General features: G+C 46.2%; 1 protein-coding gene across 2 annotated transcripts in view; it reads left to right on the top strand.

Moving 5' to 3' along the window:
- Positions 1 to 16,324, top strand: part of GABPB1 (GA binding protein transcription factor subunit beta 1) — a 486,223-nt gene that overhangs the window by 121,469 nt on the left and 348,430 nt on the right. The gene's annotated exons all lie outside the window — the stretch shown is intronic.

Raw genomic sequence — 16,324 nt, 5'->3', positions numbered from 1 at the left:
TGAATTCATTTGTAACTTATTAACTTGCTGTCATGTTGTCATGCCACCATTTGCCCTCCATTTAGCTTATATTACCAGCTTGCTATGTATGTGTTGTAGATTTGCTTGCTTTTTACTTTCCTGCCATACTGTTGGTTTGGAAAATTATACCTTGTTTTTCTGCCTTTTCATTTTTCTTTTTACTTAATTTTTCTATTTGAAACTCTGGGGAACATAGCCAATTCTGCACGTAATGCTCCCTTTTGCTCAGCAAAAGATGCACCAATCACTGTTGATATGCTACTCAGGAACAGGAATCAGCTTGACTAGAAAGTTTTAAACTCTTCTACGGGGATGGAGTAGCGCTGACTTTCAGAGATATCTGGTCCCCCTTCATAATCCCGCTGTCACTGAGCCCAAATAGGGCTGGCACACTGCTATATTAGACAAGGCAACATGTGTCATGTGACTCCCATAACCCTCCTTGGATTAAGTTGTCCTCATTTTGTTTTATCCTATGTCCACAGTTTGGCCTAAGATGCACCATGTCTGAAACACCTACAAGTTGTCCAGTGGTTAGACTGTTGGGCATTGCTACGCCCTATACACAGACTCTGTCACAAGTCTTCTCTGAGTACCCTGTTGAACAACTCCTCTGTCTTTAACTAGTCTGGTGCTGGATATCGTAGCGTTTGCAAGCAACAATACATGGTACATATGCATTGTTCTTGTTGTATGCTTATAATGTGAAAAATTTGAATAAAAAAGATATAAACAAAAAAAATGAACGTTTTAACCTCTGCCAGATTTAAACCAATAGCCCAATTTCCTGCTGAATTGCAGCCAAGGCGGCCTCCCGCAGTAAGCCAAGGAAGACCCATCAAAACTTACTTCAGTAACATTTAGCTTATTGAGGGGTGTGTCTTAAATCCAATGGGGGCCTTTTGGTACTCTTTTTGGATTCCTGCCAGCTTGTCATCTCTCTGTGCCATTCGTCCCATTAGTTCATCTTGGAACACTTCTAGTGCAGTTTGGAAGCTTCCTGGTTCCGATTCCTACGCCAGTTGACTTACTTCTGATACTTGTGCCATTCCCAGCACTGGCGACATCAGTGGCCACAGCTCATACTCTGGCAAACCCACCTTCTAATAGCATATACCTAGGCCAAGACTATATCTTTGAGATCCAGGAGGGAAGCTCAATGAATTATTGAGGAGGAAAGTTAAAAGGTAATTTCTTGTTGTATTGAGGAAAGCTGCTAACATGTTTGAGCTTCCTTTGCTTTCTGTTGAGACAGATCACATCTTCTGCAACAACTTCTGCCCTTCCAAGACGTTACTGCCCTTTAACAAGGCACATATGAACCCAGTCATGTATGCATGGAAAAAACCAACGGCTGCTACTTCACTGATTAGATTAATTGGTAGGTGTTGCCAGCCAGTGAGGTATCCGTTCTTGTCCTTCCTCCTATCTCCAGAAAGCGTGGTTGTGCTGAACTCCTCATGCACTAAGCAAAATCTGAAGTCTTCTTTAATGTTTTTCCAGACTGAAAAAAAACGGGAGGGACTGGGAAAGCAGGTCTATTCGGTCACCAGCCTAGCATTCCACTTCCTTAATGTGGCTTGCTTGCTAGGGAGTTATACCCAGGCCCTATTGGCTGTGTAGCAACAATGGCGGTCTCAAATCTTCCTCCCCATCTTGACGACCACTTTGCTGAGGTAGTTTGAGATGGGCAGAACATCTCTAAACACGTTATCAAAGCGTGTTTTGACACCTCCAATTCTGTGTCTGTGGCAATGGGCACCACTGTGGCTCTGTGAAGGCACATTTGGCTTGGGTCAACTGTCTTTTCCAGTGATGTCCAGGCAGCTTTGATGTGTAGGAAAGTAGGATCTTTCTGACATGGCTGCCCCCACTTTTTGCCTAGTGTCAGTGTGTTTAAACTGTAGTACACTGTAATCCAGCTAACCAGGACCCCTGTGTCTGTGCTCTCTCCCTCAGTACTTTTGTGCACCGAACAATTGGCATACTGGTGTACCCCGTAAGTCCCTAGTAGATGGTACTAAGGTACAGAGGGCATTGGTACACCAGGGGACTTTCTTGGACTGCAGCATGTATTATGCCTCCCATGGGAGCCCATGTAAACTGGGTCTACAGACATGCCATTGCAGCCTTTGTGAAATGGTGCATGCATCTTTTACCACAGATATAAGGTGTACCTTCTATCCTGGTCACTACACTTAAGCCCTATAAGTCACTCATAAGTTAGGACCTTCAGCGCAAGAGCAGGGTACATGGCCCTAAGTGTGAGGGTGCTCCTGCATGAGCTGGGATGGTGCAGTGAGCTAAATAACGCGGATGGATCAAGCCCTGATCTTTGGACTGGGTAAGAGTGGTCTGCTTAATTCAGACACTCTGTTCATCACCACCCCCTTTTCTGAATCGTTTTTGGCCACTATATGTGTGGCAGGGTATACTCAGACATGAGTCCCTTGCTCACTGCACCATCAGGATTCAAGCAAGCCGGGCCGACGACGGCTGAAATGCCAGAAACCGGTCCCCGGAAGCTTGTCTCCTTTCTGGTGAAGAATTGGCTTGGTAGTTTGGTCTGCCCTGTTCCCATGATGCACTGGGCCAAGGACAGACTAATTTGCATATAGCCAGGTTCTGAGCTGGGATGGTGCAGTGAGCTAAATAACGGAGATGGATCAAGCCCTGATCTTTGGACTGGGTAAGCGTGGTCTGCTTAATTCAGACACCGTGTTCATCACCACCCCTTTTCTGAATCGTTTTTGGCCACTATAGGTGTGGCAGGGTATACTCAGACATGAGTCCCTTGCTCACTGCACCATCAGGATTCAAGCAAGCCGGGCTGACGACGGCTGAAATGCCAGAAACTGGTCCCCGGAAGCTTGTCTCCTTTCTGGTGAAGAATTGGCTTGGTAGTTTGGTCTGCCCTGTTCCCATGATGCACTGGGCCAGGGAAGACTAATTTGCATATAGCCAGGTTCTGAGCTGGGATGGTGCAGTGAGCTAAATAACGGTGATGGATCAAGCCCTGATCTTTGGACTGGGTAAGAGTGGTCTGCTTAATTCAGACACTCTGTTCATCACCACCCCCTTTTCTGAATTGTTTTTTGCCACTATAGGTGTGGCAGGGTATACTCAGACATGAGTCCCTTGCTCACTGCACCATCAGGATTCAAGCAAGCCGGGCCGACTATGGCTGAAGTGCCAGAAACCGGTCCCCGGAAGCTTGTCTCCTTTCTGGTGAAGAATTGGCTTGGTAGTTTGGTCTGCCCTGTTCCCATGATGCACAGGGCCAGGGACAGACTAATTTGCATATAGCCAGGTTCTGAGCTGGGATGGTGCAGTGAGCTAAATAACGGTGATGGATCAAGCCCTGATCTTTGGACTGGGTAAGAGTGGTCTGCTTAATTCAGACACCGTGTTCATCACCACCCCTTTTCTGAATCGTTTTTGGCCACTATAGGTGTGGCAGGGTATACTCAGACATGAGTCCCTTGCTCACTGCACCATCAGGATTCAAGCAAGCCGGGCCGACGACAGCTGAAATGCCAGAAACCGGTCCCCGGAAGCTTGTCTCCTTTCTGGTGAAGAATTGGCTTGGTAGTTTGGTCTAATTTGCATATAGCCAGGTTCTGAGCTGGGATGGTGCAGTGAGCTAAATAATGGTGATGGATCAAGCCCTGATCTTTGGACTGGGTAAGAGTGGTCTGCTTAATTCAGACACTCTGTTCATCACCACCCCCTTTTCTGAATCACCTGCATGAGCAGTGGCACCCCTACAAACAACAGACTCCATTCTCTGGGCTTTGTATGTGCGGGGAAGCCATTTTAAGGTATCTAGTGGACACTGGTCAGCACAAGATGTCCAACTACACAGTGGTTTCTCCGTACCTAGTAATGTTTGATACCAAACATGTTGGAATCATGCACCTACACCAATGTCAGTGTTAGTGGCCTTATATCATGTACTGGGGGGCTCCTTTAGAGGTATCCCATAGGGCCTGGGTATGTCTCCCCTGCAAGCAAACAATATTGAGGAAGTGGAGTGCTAGGTTGCTGGCCAAATAGACCTTCTTACTGAGTGGTGTTCTTCTCGGTCCCAAGGAGTTCGTTGAGGCCTTGACTGATTCCGAACAGACAGGACCTCCCTTGATATCAGCGGGACCCTCTGAATCCATGATTAACTCTGTCTCGGCTCCAGTGCACAGCCCTTCGGGATTACCACCTGTGATGCCTGTGTTGGATCCACCAGCACCAATCACCCCTACTTTGTCTCTCCTCCTCTGAGGTGTTGCTCTCTCGACGAGGATAGATGTTGGGATTGGCATCGGTGGAACAGTTCTCTTCGGGTTACCTTCCTCCACGTTCGGGTGATAACGAGACTGAGCCTTCTCCAGAGTTTTCATTGGGTTTCTGCCCTTGGTGATGCCAGCGGCCTTGATTCTTCTGCATCCTCTGGCCTGCGTTCTCCTCCTCTCTGCGGAGGCTAGCTCTGCCTTTGCTCAGCTTTAGCGGAGAGTTCTGGGGCTGCAACTTCCTTCTGTGGTAGTAGCCATTTATCCCCTACTTGGGGTGCTTCAGCAGGGCTGGCTGAGAACTGAGCCCGTGCTTCCCTTCAGTGAAACGCTCTTTGATATTCTCTTGATTACTTGGATAAACCTGTTAAACCTGTTACAAGGGCCTCCATGGACTGGCTTATTGCTCATAGGCACCATCCTGTTCCTGGAGATCCGCTCTGCCTTTCCCGTCAGCCTACTTCGCACAGGTTCAGGCTGCTACGACCTCCCCCATCATTGGCGCTGTGCCTGACTGATTGAACATGGTCACATCACCCAAGTATGATTTTTAATTTTGAAAAACTTACAACCAAAAGAGGGTTTTGACCCCAGCAGAATGTTGTCCCAAAAGGAGGTCTTTTGGATAAAAAAATTCAATGCCATGATTCCCCTGGGCCTCAATGATAAATTTGATAAATTGGACTTAAGCTTCTTCCTATAAGCACAGCCAGCTTAATACGTTACTTCCAACACTTCACAGTTCACAACGATGCACTTGCTGTCACTTTCCACTTTATTATTCTTTTTTCTTTCATACACACACTTTGTTTCTAAACAGCTTTCTTGGGGGCTATTGAAGTTGTTCAAAATGTTAGCAGTCACAGTATGCCTTTTGCATTTTGTGTTGTTTTTAATGTTAAATTATTCTACACTGACTAAGCTCTCTTATTTGTACTCTGTGTCATCATTTATGTATGAAAATTAGCATTCACAGGCTTTCAACATTTTATGATCCCCCGTAAAGTTTCATTTTGGATGAAGGATGTGGCCATTTCGGTAACGCAGACAGTTTTCCGAGTACACGGTTTACAGTGCTGGTTGAACATCTCTTTTATTTTTTCAAACGTTGCCAGAAGGTACTGTGTGGGATCTGTCTTTTGTTTATTTATTAGTATTAACTACACCGCTTATAGATTAGATTTATCTACCACGTTAAGATGTCTGCCAAGATCATACGTATTTACTGAGGCACTCTGTGTGGGCGGAGTTCAGATCAGGTGATCGGTCCCGGGGACTCGCGGATACTTGTGTACATCAAATGGGAGATGGCACCTAGCGTTCGTACAATTCTGGTGTACCCTTTGGACCATAAGGGCTTGTTATAGTCACCCTCTGGTAAGCTCATCGCGCAGACCATCTCTTTACTATTCGGGCAGTTTGTCAGTTTATTGTACTTGCGGTGCATCTTATACGTTTACTCACGTTTTGCGCTCCTGTGTTTATTAGTTCGTAGGCTTCGTCCCTCGTTCCGGACTTAGCCAGGTAACCTTTGTGTAAATATTCCTGGGCACTTGTACTACCACCATCACACTCTTGCTGAGAAGCACAGTCTAAATTTTGATAACCAATGTTTTTGTGGTAACCTTTAGGTCTATTACGTCCATGCATTGTGTCTCTGATCAGGATTCTGTTTGTGTGTGGCAGTAAGTTGCAACTACAATGTCTAAACCACACCACACTTAATAATCACTTCCTTGGGCACATGTATTCTTTCTCTTTTTGTGAATAGTATGGTTCACTCACTTTAGCAATGGTTTGTATTCCTTTCTTATTCCTTTCTTGAGAGCACTTATTTAGCTTCAGTACCACTGGTGGTTGTAACTTGTGAAACTTCGTTCTCTACTGAGAACTACTGGCTTATTCAATGAACAAGGCTTGGCAGGAGTTTCCTGCATCCTACTTGTATTTTTGTGTTTCATTCTTCCGGATGGGGATGTCCTATCAAATAGTAGCGATGATCTTATCTGGTTTTATTGAATGGTGATAAGATCATTGTATTTCAATTGATGAACATGGATCATGTACATAACCATGTAGAATGTATAATGTAATACAACCATAATTGTTGTTGTTTCTTGATTGAATTTATGTGTATCACAAAACAATGAAAATATTGTGTCAAACATTTTTTGTCTAGAAGGTTCATTTGAGTACACATCACTCTAATTGTGAACTTTTGTGTTTTAAACTGTTCTAACTGTTAAAAATATCTTCTTGTAGTGCACAGACTTTCAAGCAATTTCTGTGCTTGATTCATTTACATAACACTGCATGTGGCATGGGTACGTCACCCCTCTAGCAGGCCTCACAGCCCTAATGCAAGGTGCACTATACCACAGGTGAAGGCATATACACTGTAGGGGCATATTGCTCATATAGCGAAGTTCTTTCTTAGCACACACAACAAGATGTTGGATGTAGTGCTGAAACTTTTTAGCCACTCACCTCTAGTCGCAGAGCTGGGTTTAATCCATCGTTCTTTTGCTCACCATGCCACCCCAGTTTGGACCCAGCCATATACAAATCCGTCTTGACCCTGTTCCTCATGGGAACAGTCCAGCCCAAACTGCCAGGCCAGGTCCTCCTTGGACCGGAAACAAACATCCTGGGACTGGTTTCGGGGTATTACCCCTCATCAGCCAGGCTAGCTTGAATCCAGTGGCAAGGGACCTGGGGATGATTTAAGGTAAGGAATCTGCCGCTAGATTTAGTCTCTACCAGATAAGGCGTTACAGAAGGTAAGTAACATATTCTTTGCAGCCTATAAAGAAGGTTATATTGGCAATTGCTTCAATTTGCATTTAAAAAAAGGGTAATGTACTCTTAAAGAACCAGAAAAATGAACTGGATAGTGTTATTTGAAATCTCATTCACAAACCCTTTTTAAAGGAAAGGATGAAGGAATATGACAATGTAGACTTAAAGGCTGCAACTCTGCAGATATATAAAGAGTCTGCGCCATTAAGGGCTCACAGCCCACCACTATCCCATCATGCCCAGCAGCTGGCAGTTAACTCAGTAAATTTTTTCTGGCTCTTGGTGACATGATCTTGGAGCACTGAACTCGGCCTTTTTTGGCTTTTTTCTATAAAAATCTCACTCTGCCATTTTTGACAACCACTTCATTTGACTGATTACATTGGTTCCAGGCTTTTTATGTCATTTTCTGACAGGAAAGTCTTTGTCAAATCAAATTCCATCTTTATTTGACAAGTGCCCTGCCTGTGGAAGAAAGCAGGCCAAATCCGAGCCACATGATGTCTGTATCACCTGCCCTACTGACAGCCACATCCCTGATAGATGTCCACACTGCAGGACCTTCTCCAGACATACCATGAGGGACATGGAGAAGATTTGCATTTATGGAGCAGAATAGCGACACAGGCACCAGCAGGCACAGTCTAAATTATGGACGTCACGGGAGCGAGGAGAGGGTCAGTCCTCTACCAGGGCTCCTCCACCTTCCTCTGAGGACTCCAGGTAAGGGAGATACAAAAGGATAAACCATCTTCAAAAACAATGTCATTCCAGATTGACTTTGAGACACGGGACAGTGTCTACATGCTTGCCGGCGAGAGCTGGGCCAGCATCGAAGCTCAGCTTCGGGACATAGGAGGTCACCATCAAAGGATACCACGACCTCAAGGCCCTGGGGACGTTTAACGTCTGAAAGTCTAATGATGTTGAGACATAGGAGAAAATTGACGTCAAGAAGTCTATCGACATTGAGACATTCCAGACCTGTAGAACCTGTAGATTGAGTCAGTTGAGACCAAGCAGTTTAGCATCCACCTCTGAATAATCATAGATATAGTCTCCATCGTCGCCCATCCTACTTCCAGAAGCTCCTACATCTCCTTCACCTCGGACACCTACGCCTTTAGTCCGAAGGGGCTACTCTCTCCCCTTCGAGACTACTACCTCCATGCCTCCAACTTTTGACCAGCTGACGGAGGATCACCTGACTTTGCTTCAGGAAGAAGTCTTGACTCTCCTGGCCAAGGTAGCCATATAGAGGGTTCCGGAGCTAGAAGTAGGCTGTGGTTTATAGTCTCACTACTTTCTGGTCACAAAAAAGGACAAGGGTCTTCGCCCTGTCCTAGATCTGTGGGCCCTCAACTACTTCCTCAAAAAGGAAAAGCTCAAGATGCTCACTCCGGTTCTGGTCTTGTCTGCCCTGGACTCAGGAGACTGGCTGGTAGAATTGGACTTGCATGACTCCTATTTTTACATTCCTGCCCTGCCTGCCCATCTTTGCTACCTGTGGTTTATGGTCGGCCATGAGCATTTTTAGTTCACTGTGCGCCCCTTCGTCCTTACCAGCGCCCCTCAGGTGTTCACCAAGGCGATGGCGGTGGTCGCAACTCATCTGTGCAGATCAGGGGTTCCAGTCTTTCCTTACCTCAACGACAAACTGATGAAGGCGGACTCGCCCCAGGCTGTCGTCTCCTAACTCTAGACTATGGCGAACCTCCTGCATTCACTGGGGTTCACTATCAACATGTCGAAGTCACACCTGACTCCCTGTCAGATGCTCCCCTTCATCAAGAGCTGCTCTGGACACAGTGCAGTTTCGGGCCTATCCTCCTGAGCAGCTAGTACAGGATAGCCTGGCTATGATACAGATGTTTCAGCCTCTATCCTGAATTTCGGTGAGAATGACCCTGAGTCAAACCCAATGTGGTCGATACAATGGAGGAAGTAAGAGAGGGAATAGCAGGGTTGACAAAAAATAAGGCTCCAGGCCCTGACGGGATTCCCCCAAACCTCTACATCTCGAACATGGACATCTGGGTACCGACCCTTACTTCGATTATAAATGTAGCAGTTGTCAGGCCGCCCGGATACATGGCGTTGTCCACAATCGTATCGGTCTTCCAAAGGGGAGAACGAGACAGTACCCATTGTTGTAGGTCCATTTCCCTACTCAATTCTGTGGTAAAGTTTGTGGTACATATGTAACTTGATAGGCTCTCCAGATGGGCAGATAATAACATTCTGTAGGATGCCTAATATAATTTTCATCTGGGACGATCCACAGTGGACCAGAGTTTGAATCTCTATATGTTACTTAACAAGTACACCGTTGGCTGCTCCGGTACTCTCCATCTAGCTTTCATGGACCTGTCCTCAGCGGTTGATCTCGTTAACAGGGCTAATCTCTGTATATAGTAGTCAGCACACACCTTGTCCTCTTTTTGAAGGACCTTCACAAGGATATCAAGGCTGTGGTTCATTACTCTAAAGACCTTAGTTGCCCGCCAGCTCTCAATTCAGACAGGGGTCCGACAGGGGTGTATTTTGGCCCCTTTCTTTTTTTAATCTGTACATCAATAGCTGGGAGCAGGTTCTTTTAAAGTTGAAAACTGACTGTCCACAGGTGCGTCTGTGAAGTCTGCCTGTACTATTGTACGCTGATGATGCCAGTCTCATGGTAGGACAGCCAGAGGATTGCAGTCTTTGAACTCCTTTGTCTACTTTATGGAGGACCTGGATTTTTTGGTTAACAGCAACAAATCCTTTGTAATGCAAGTGGGTGCCTGTCTTAGCAAACCTCATACATTTGTGGTGGGGTACACCGGTCCCTAAGAATGATCCAGTGTCATACCTGGGGGTAGTGTTTAATGCTGCCCTGAACTGGCATCCTCGCATTAGTAAAAAGAGAGGGGATCTCATTAGGGCCAACGCCGCTTTTTTCCTTTGCCTGTAGACTGGGCAATAAACCTATCAGGCCCTTTTGTAGATGTAAAAGGCCAAGTGTATCACAAAGGTGGCTTATGGCAGCGAGAACTGGGGTTATACTAGTATGAGGAACTCCAAATTGTGGAAAACATCTTCCAAAAACCATTATTATGTTTACCGCAGAGCACCCCCTCCTTCCTAGCCCACAACGAATTGGGGGTGGTTTTTCTTTATGATTTGTTGTCTTTCCGCCCACATCGCTGTGAATGAAAATGAGGCTTCGGAAGGTAATTGCCTTAAGTAAGGACGTTTTAAGTGACTGCCTCTCTCTGGACCACTGTTATTACATTGCCTGGCTAAAGTATTTCAGAGAATGCTTTATGAGCTTGGGAAGGGCCGACCTATTTACCAACCCTGAGAATTTGTAGGAGAGACCTGTGTTGGGTGAAGGAGATTTTTTTTTTTAAATGATGGTTGGACAGGAAAGAAGTGGCGCTAAAGAAACCCAGTTTCCGCAGGCATGCTTCATTAAAAACCGTGCCATCGACCAAGCCTTATCTTTTTATGGTTTAAAAGCAGCCGTGATTGTTTTTTATTGCCCAGGTTTCGCTTGGACCTTTTTCACTATCTTCTGGCCCATCTGCGTGGGGCGCATAAGGGTCAGACCCTTTTCTCCCTGTGGGTGCGACGGGATGTCTCCACAGGATATGATGCTTTTTTTTTTTTAATGTTTTGTGACTTTTTTATCAGGTACCGACAAAGTCCTACATTATTCCCGTTTTAAAAAAGGCAAATTTTAGGCAGGACAGACCCACTTTTATTTTTTTTTCGAAATGCTTTCTAGCAACTCAGTATTATATGTCCTCAGTTTCTAAAGGTTTGCTGTCAGGCTGAGATCCAGCTGTGATTAATGTATGAGGGCTAACCGTGGCCACTTTGTACTGTTGTGACCTTCATATATGACCTATTTGCTTATGTCATAGTCCATCTCATTATCTTTGTAATCCAAGGGGCTGTGTTTGACTAACTCTACTATTATAAGTCCTTTATATGATGCCCACTGAGTGATTTTAACTTAATTTATTCCTGTCTTGACTCTTATGGTTTCTTTCTTTAAACCATATAAAATTTTCAAAGGCTTTTCGATAATTATAAGTGACACCTCAGTAGGTTGGATTGCACAGCAGACCCCCAGTTGAGGTTTTTGCCCTCCCCCTTTCCTCTTGATTTCAATTCAAAATGTAACACTAATATTTGGACTTCACAGACAGGGGCATGATCAGACATGATAGCGCTTTTTATGAACCATTTTCTGTAATGTATTGTAAAAAACACTGTTAAATATTTATTGTATTGTCAGGTTCTTTCTTTTATTGTACTTTTATGGTCTATATAGATCAAACAAAGTTTACTATGATGATGACTCTAAGGCTGCTGGGGCTCATGGCCTTTTGCTTCCTGCTAGTGACCCTTGACACATGGCATATGCGGAGTCTGCAGTGGGGCTTGAAGTTCCAGTGGGTGCACCATCAGGGTAACCTCTCTGACATGGCCAGATCTTGGAGAGAACTGCAGAGGACCTGCAGTGGAGGTTGACCAACTGCGATTCGGTCTGAAGCAGACCCCTCTCCCTTTCCAGAAACAGATGGGACAGTAGTGAAAGATGCGTTATTCTTGAGATGAGGCGGCCATCTCGGAGAGTTGGAGAACAGAAGACTTTGGTCTCTGGTAGAATATGGACTCCACATTAACTTGCTGGAGCTCCGACCGATTAGTTTGGCGTTGAACACCTTTATTCCTTCAATCAAGGGAAAGATGGTTCAAGGACAACACCACTACCATGTGGTATTGCAACAAGCAGGGCAGGGTGGGATTGTTGACTTTTTATCAAGAGGTCCTGCACCTTTGGACATGGCTGTAACTGCAGTGCATATCCCTGGTGGTTCAACACCTGGCAGGTTCTCCAGACTGGGCAAGGAGAGTCTGGCATCCTGAGCTTCTCCAATTGAGCAGCAATCCTCTGATCAGGCTGCCTCTACGGGAGGATCTTCTGTTGCAGCAGCAGGGGAGGGTCATCCACCCGTACCTGTCACCTCTACGCCTTCTTGTGTAGAGATTCAGCGGCGGCAGTTGATAGCATTCAACCTTACTCCCGAAGTTTGCAATGTTAGTATGGCGGCCAGGCTGCCCGTCCACCAAGACCATGTACGTCTGCCAGTGAAACAAATTTGTAAAATATTGTACAGAAATATCTATCCTCTTTCTGCTTCCCTTTCTCAAGTTTTGCTTTTTATTTTGACCCTTGCCCAGTAGGGCTCTGCACTAGTCACTCTCAAAGGGTAACTTTCGGTCTTGTCTGCCATTCTGAGGCTGCCAGAACAACCCTAATTATTTAAATCACCTATTATAAATAGATTCCTCAATGTCCTTGTAAATGTGTGCCCACTTTCCCCTTTCATTATGCCTCAGTAGGACCTTCATTTGGTTCTTACCTTCATTCGAACCTCTGCACAACTGCCCCCTCAGGCTGTTTACTATCAAACCAGCCTTTTTAGTGGCAGTCACATCTGCCAGAAGGGTGAGTGAACTGCTGGCTTTGTCATCCAAGCCTTCCTAACTGACAATATTACATGACAAATTGGTGCTTCGCACTAGGGCCTCTTACCTCCCGAAAGTGGCAACACTATTCCATGTGGGACGATCTATCACCTTGCCCACTTTCTACGCTCCTCCGCACCCCTTTAAAGAAGAAGAGCAACTCCACCATCTGGACCCAAAAAGAGTGATGTCATTCTAACTCGACCGCACTAAAGAGTTCTGGCTGACCAACTCTTCGTGGGGTACGTTGGTACGAAGAAAGGTTGTGCATTGTAGAAAAGGAAAGTCTTGCGATGGGTCGTCCTCTGCATCAAAATGTGTTATGCCGTGGCCAAAAAGCAGTCTCCTGAAGGCTTAAGGACTCATTCTACCAGAGCTAAGGCTGCTACCATGGCGTTGCAATGTGGACTTACATTCCTCAACATTTGTCAGGCAGTAGCGTGTCATTACCGAGCAAAACTGCCTGTACAGTCAAGTTCACAGGGGCAGCTTTTTTGGCCGCTCTGTCCTTCAGGACTTCCTGGTCTACACTTGGGCGCAGCCCCTCCTCCATGGATTGTATTGCTTGGGTATCTATTCAAAGGTAAGTACCTGTGGCTAGATGTCGCTATCAGATGGCAAGTTTACTTACCTTCTGTAACTCCTTATTTCGTAGAGACATGATCTAGCTGCAGATTCCTTACAGACCCACTGTAGGAAGCTGGCTCTGTATATACTATACCAAAGTAAGTTATAGCGTGCAGAGTCCAATTGATCCCCAGAGGTATAGCAGAGGCTAAATTAGATAATCATTAACAGCTCTATTTGTAGTAGTGTGGTCGAGCAGTTAGGCTTATCAAGAGGGTGTGTTCAGCATTTATTGTGTACACTCAATCAAGGCTGAGGGCACACACTCGGAGACTGACTCCAGACCAATTAGGTAAGTAAAAAAAAAGGTATACTTAGATTTTATTTCTAGAGCCAAGCAGGACTTGGCACAGGCAAATAAACTGTACTTTCAAATGCAAACTTTACAAGGAAATGCAATTGTGAATGGAATTATAATCGTTACAAGTTTGTATTGGCTTTTAAAACCGTTTAGGATACATAGGAATTACTTATGATTACTTTTAGATAACTTTTTAGTTACTATGAGTACTTGGGGTGATATGCCAATATATCACACACTAAGTCTTACAAAATATACGGAAGTACAACCGTTTTTAGTTTAGAGCACAGTTCCTTTTCTTTCATACAAAAACAGTTCAACACTGAACATTTTAGGAATAAACATCATAACATTGGTTCCCATGGGAGAAAAGAAGGTTATCGATTTGTAGATAAGTAAATGAACTGCAAGGATAGCTTTTGGGGTTAGAACCAAGGTTCAGTTAGGCACTCAATTTGCACCTCCATCGGCACTGGAGTGGCTGGGTGAGAGTGCAAGGGCCCACATTTAGCTGATGGGGCTAGTGGGGGGGCCTTCGGTCAGGGGCTGATTACGAGCAGGCCACTCTTGTGTGGGAACAAAGCTCCTGGGGCTAAGATCAGCACTGCAAGTACCAGCAATCAGCACAGGAACTGCAAAACCAGTGGCACGGATGCGTCCAGATGCAGAATGCAAAGAAGACGTTGGGAGCCCTGGAATTTCAAATGGAGATCTCCAGTTTAAAGAAAGAGCTGCAGGCTCAGGTAGGGAGGTTTTCTGAAGGCGGCCATTGGCAGGAGAGGTAAGTTGGGTTACTTGGGGAATGCCTGGACACCATTGGTTGAGCCACCCAAGGTCGTGGGGCTGATCTTCTTACCAGCTCTCCTAGCTGTCGGAGGGGGGGCGAGACCCTTCAGGTTGAAGCTACAGGCTTCGGTCTGAAGCTCAAGAAAGGTCAGGGATCACCAGTTCCCAGGTCCGAATCACTGGAGAGACCTCCTCGTGGTGTTGGGTCACTCTAACTCGAGCCGTGAGTGTCTGGTGCAGAGTGGTGCCGAACCGCAGAGCCACCTGAATCTGGGTTGGAGTCTTGGTTTGGGCAAATCCGAGAGACAGGGCAGGACCGCCACGTTCTGGTTGGCTGCTGGCTGCTGGACACGCCAAGGATTCGCTGTGAGCAGGTCGAAGTTGGGACAGGGCGTTGGGGCTGGGGCCAAAGCAGTTGGTGTTCTCCTCTTCCTGGTTCAGCACGGCTTTTCGGCCGTTCTTCTTTCTAGAGTCTGAGGAGACATGGTTAAGGGTCGCCCCTAAATACTCTAAATGTAGGGGCGTTACAGGCCTGTGAAGGTCAGGACCAATATGTCCCTTGGGGTGAGTACACCCCCTAGTGGGAGGGCATTATAAGCCTCTCTCTGGTTAGTTATGTGACCTCATCTTCAAGATGAAGGGGACTGAGATGTGCGCTTCACCTCGCCTCCCCCACCTGAGGGGTGGGGTTGGCAAAGGTGGGTGGAGGAGGCAGGACACCTGCTTAGGATAGGCTTTTTTTGTGGATCCAGAGAGCGGAGGCCCTCTACCCAGGGGTCCAGAAACCTGTCTGGAGGTGGCAAATGGCGGGTAGTCAGCCATTCAGGAACCACACCAGGGCTAGTCATTTTACAGGGGGCATATATAAGATTCCTTCTGAGTGCATTTTATATTAAAACCCACACTGGCATCAGTGTGGGTTTAATGTGCTGAGAAGTTTGCTACCAAACATCCCTGGTCTCAACCAGCAACTCCCAGACCATATACTCTTCATGGCTTTACTGCACTTACAATGTCTAAGAAGGGACTTAGGCTCTACATGTGTACAGTGCTCAATCAACTGTAGCCCCCCTGTGGTCCAGTGCACCTTGCTGGAGGGGTGGCTTACCTAGGCACAGGCAGTGAATGCAGGCATGGCACTCGGGGATGGATGCCATGTTGATTCTTCCGTATTCTCTGCACCAAAACACACAGCCTGCAGTGGCGATAAAGTGCAGGGCCTCTAAGGGTGGCAGAATAGGTGCTGCAGCGCTTAGAGGCCTTCTCTGGTCCTAGTGCCCTTGGTACACATGGTTCCATTTACAAGGTGCTTACCATTGGCTAGAGAGGTGTCCATTGTGGGTACAAGGTACAGTTTTGGGAAAGAACACAGGACCTGGGACCTGATTGGCAGGGACCCAGGGCACATCAAGTCAAAGTGCATCAAATGTCAGGCAAAATGTCCGGGTAACACTGCAAAAAGGGACACTTTCCCACACCCACCCATCCTCCTGGCACTGCAGACAGGTTTCTAGAGTCAGGGCTGTAGTTGTTCAGAAACATACCAATGTACGTACACTTCATGACTCTGTACTTCTGGCATGGAAAGTCGTGAAAGGTAACTGACTTCAGCGGGCCGAGGTGGTTCCTATATAGGTGATGCAGGCACCGCCGACAATGTCACGTAGAGCCAGCTATGGCCAACTACCGGCGCGCAGGGGTATTGCTCGAAGAAAAACCTTCTGGATCCAGTGTTAAGCCTGAAAAATTCTGCTGCTAGATCATGTCTCTACTAGATAAGGCCTTCATGAAGGTAAATAACTTCTCTTTTCGGGCAATACTCTATTTGGAAATCATACGGATGAAGAAATGGCCCCTATGAAGACTGAGCTGGAGACCCTAAAGGCAGTTGTTCTAGAGCTCTAGATATCATCTGAGGTATTTGTTCTCCAGAGATTAGGTTCTGTAGATTGGCCTGCTTGAACTGTGGCCAGTTCACCTGGCA

This window comes from Lissotriton vulgaris, chromosome 2_1 (assembly GCF_964263255.1).
Source record: "Lissotriton vulgaris chromosome 2_1, aLisVul1.2, whole genome shotgun sequence".
NCBI lineage: Eukaryota > Metazoa > Chordata > Amphibia > Caudata > Salamandridae > Lissotriton > Lissotriton vulgaris.
Note: the sequence above shows the minus strand (reverse complement) of the source record. Positions and strands in the feature narration are given on the sequence as shown.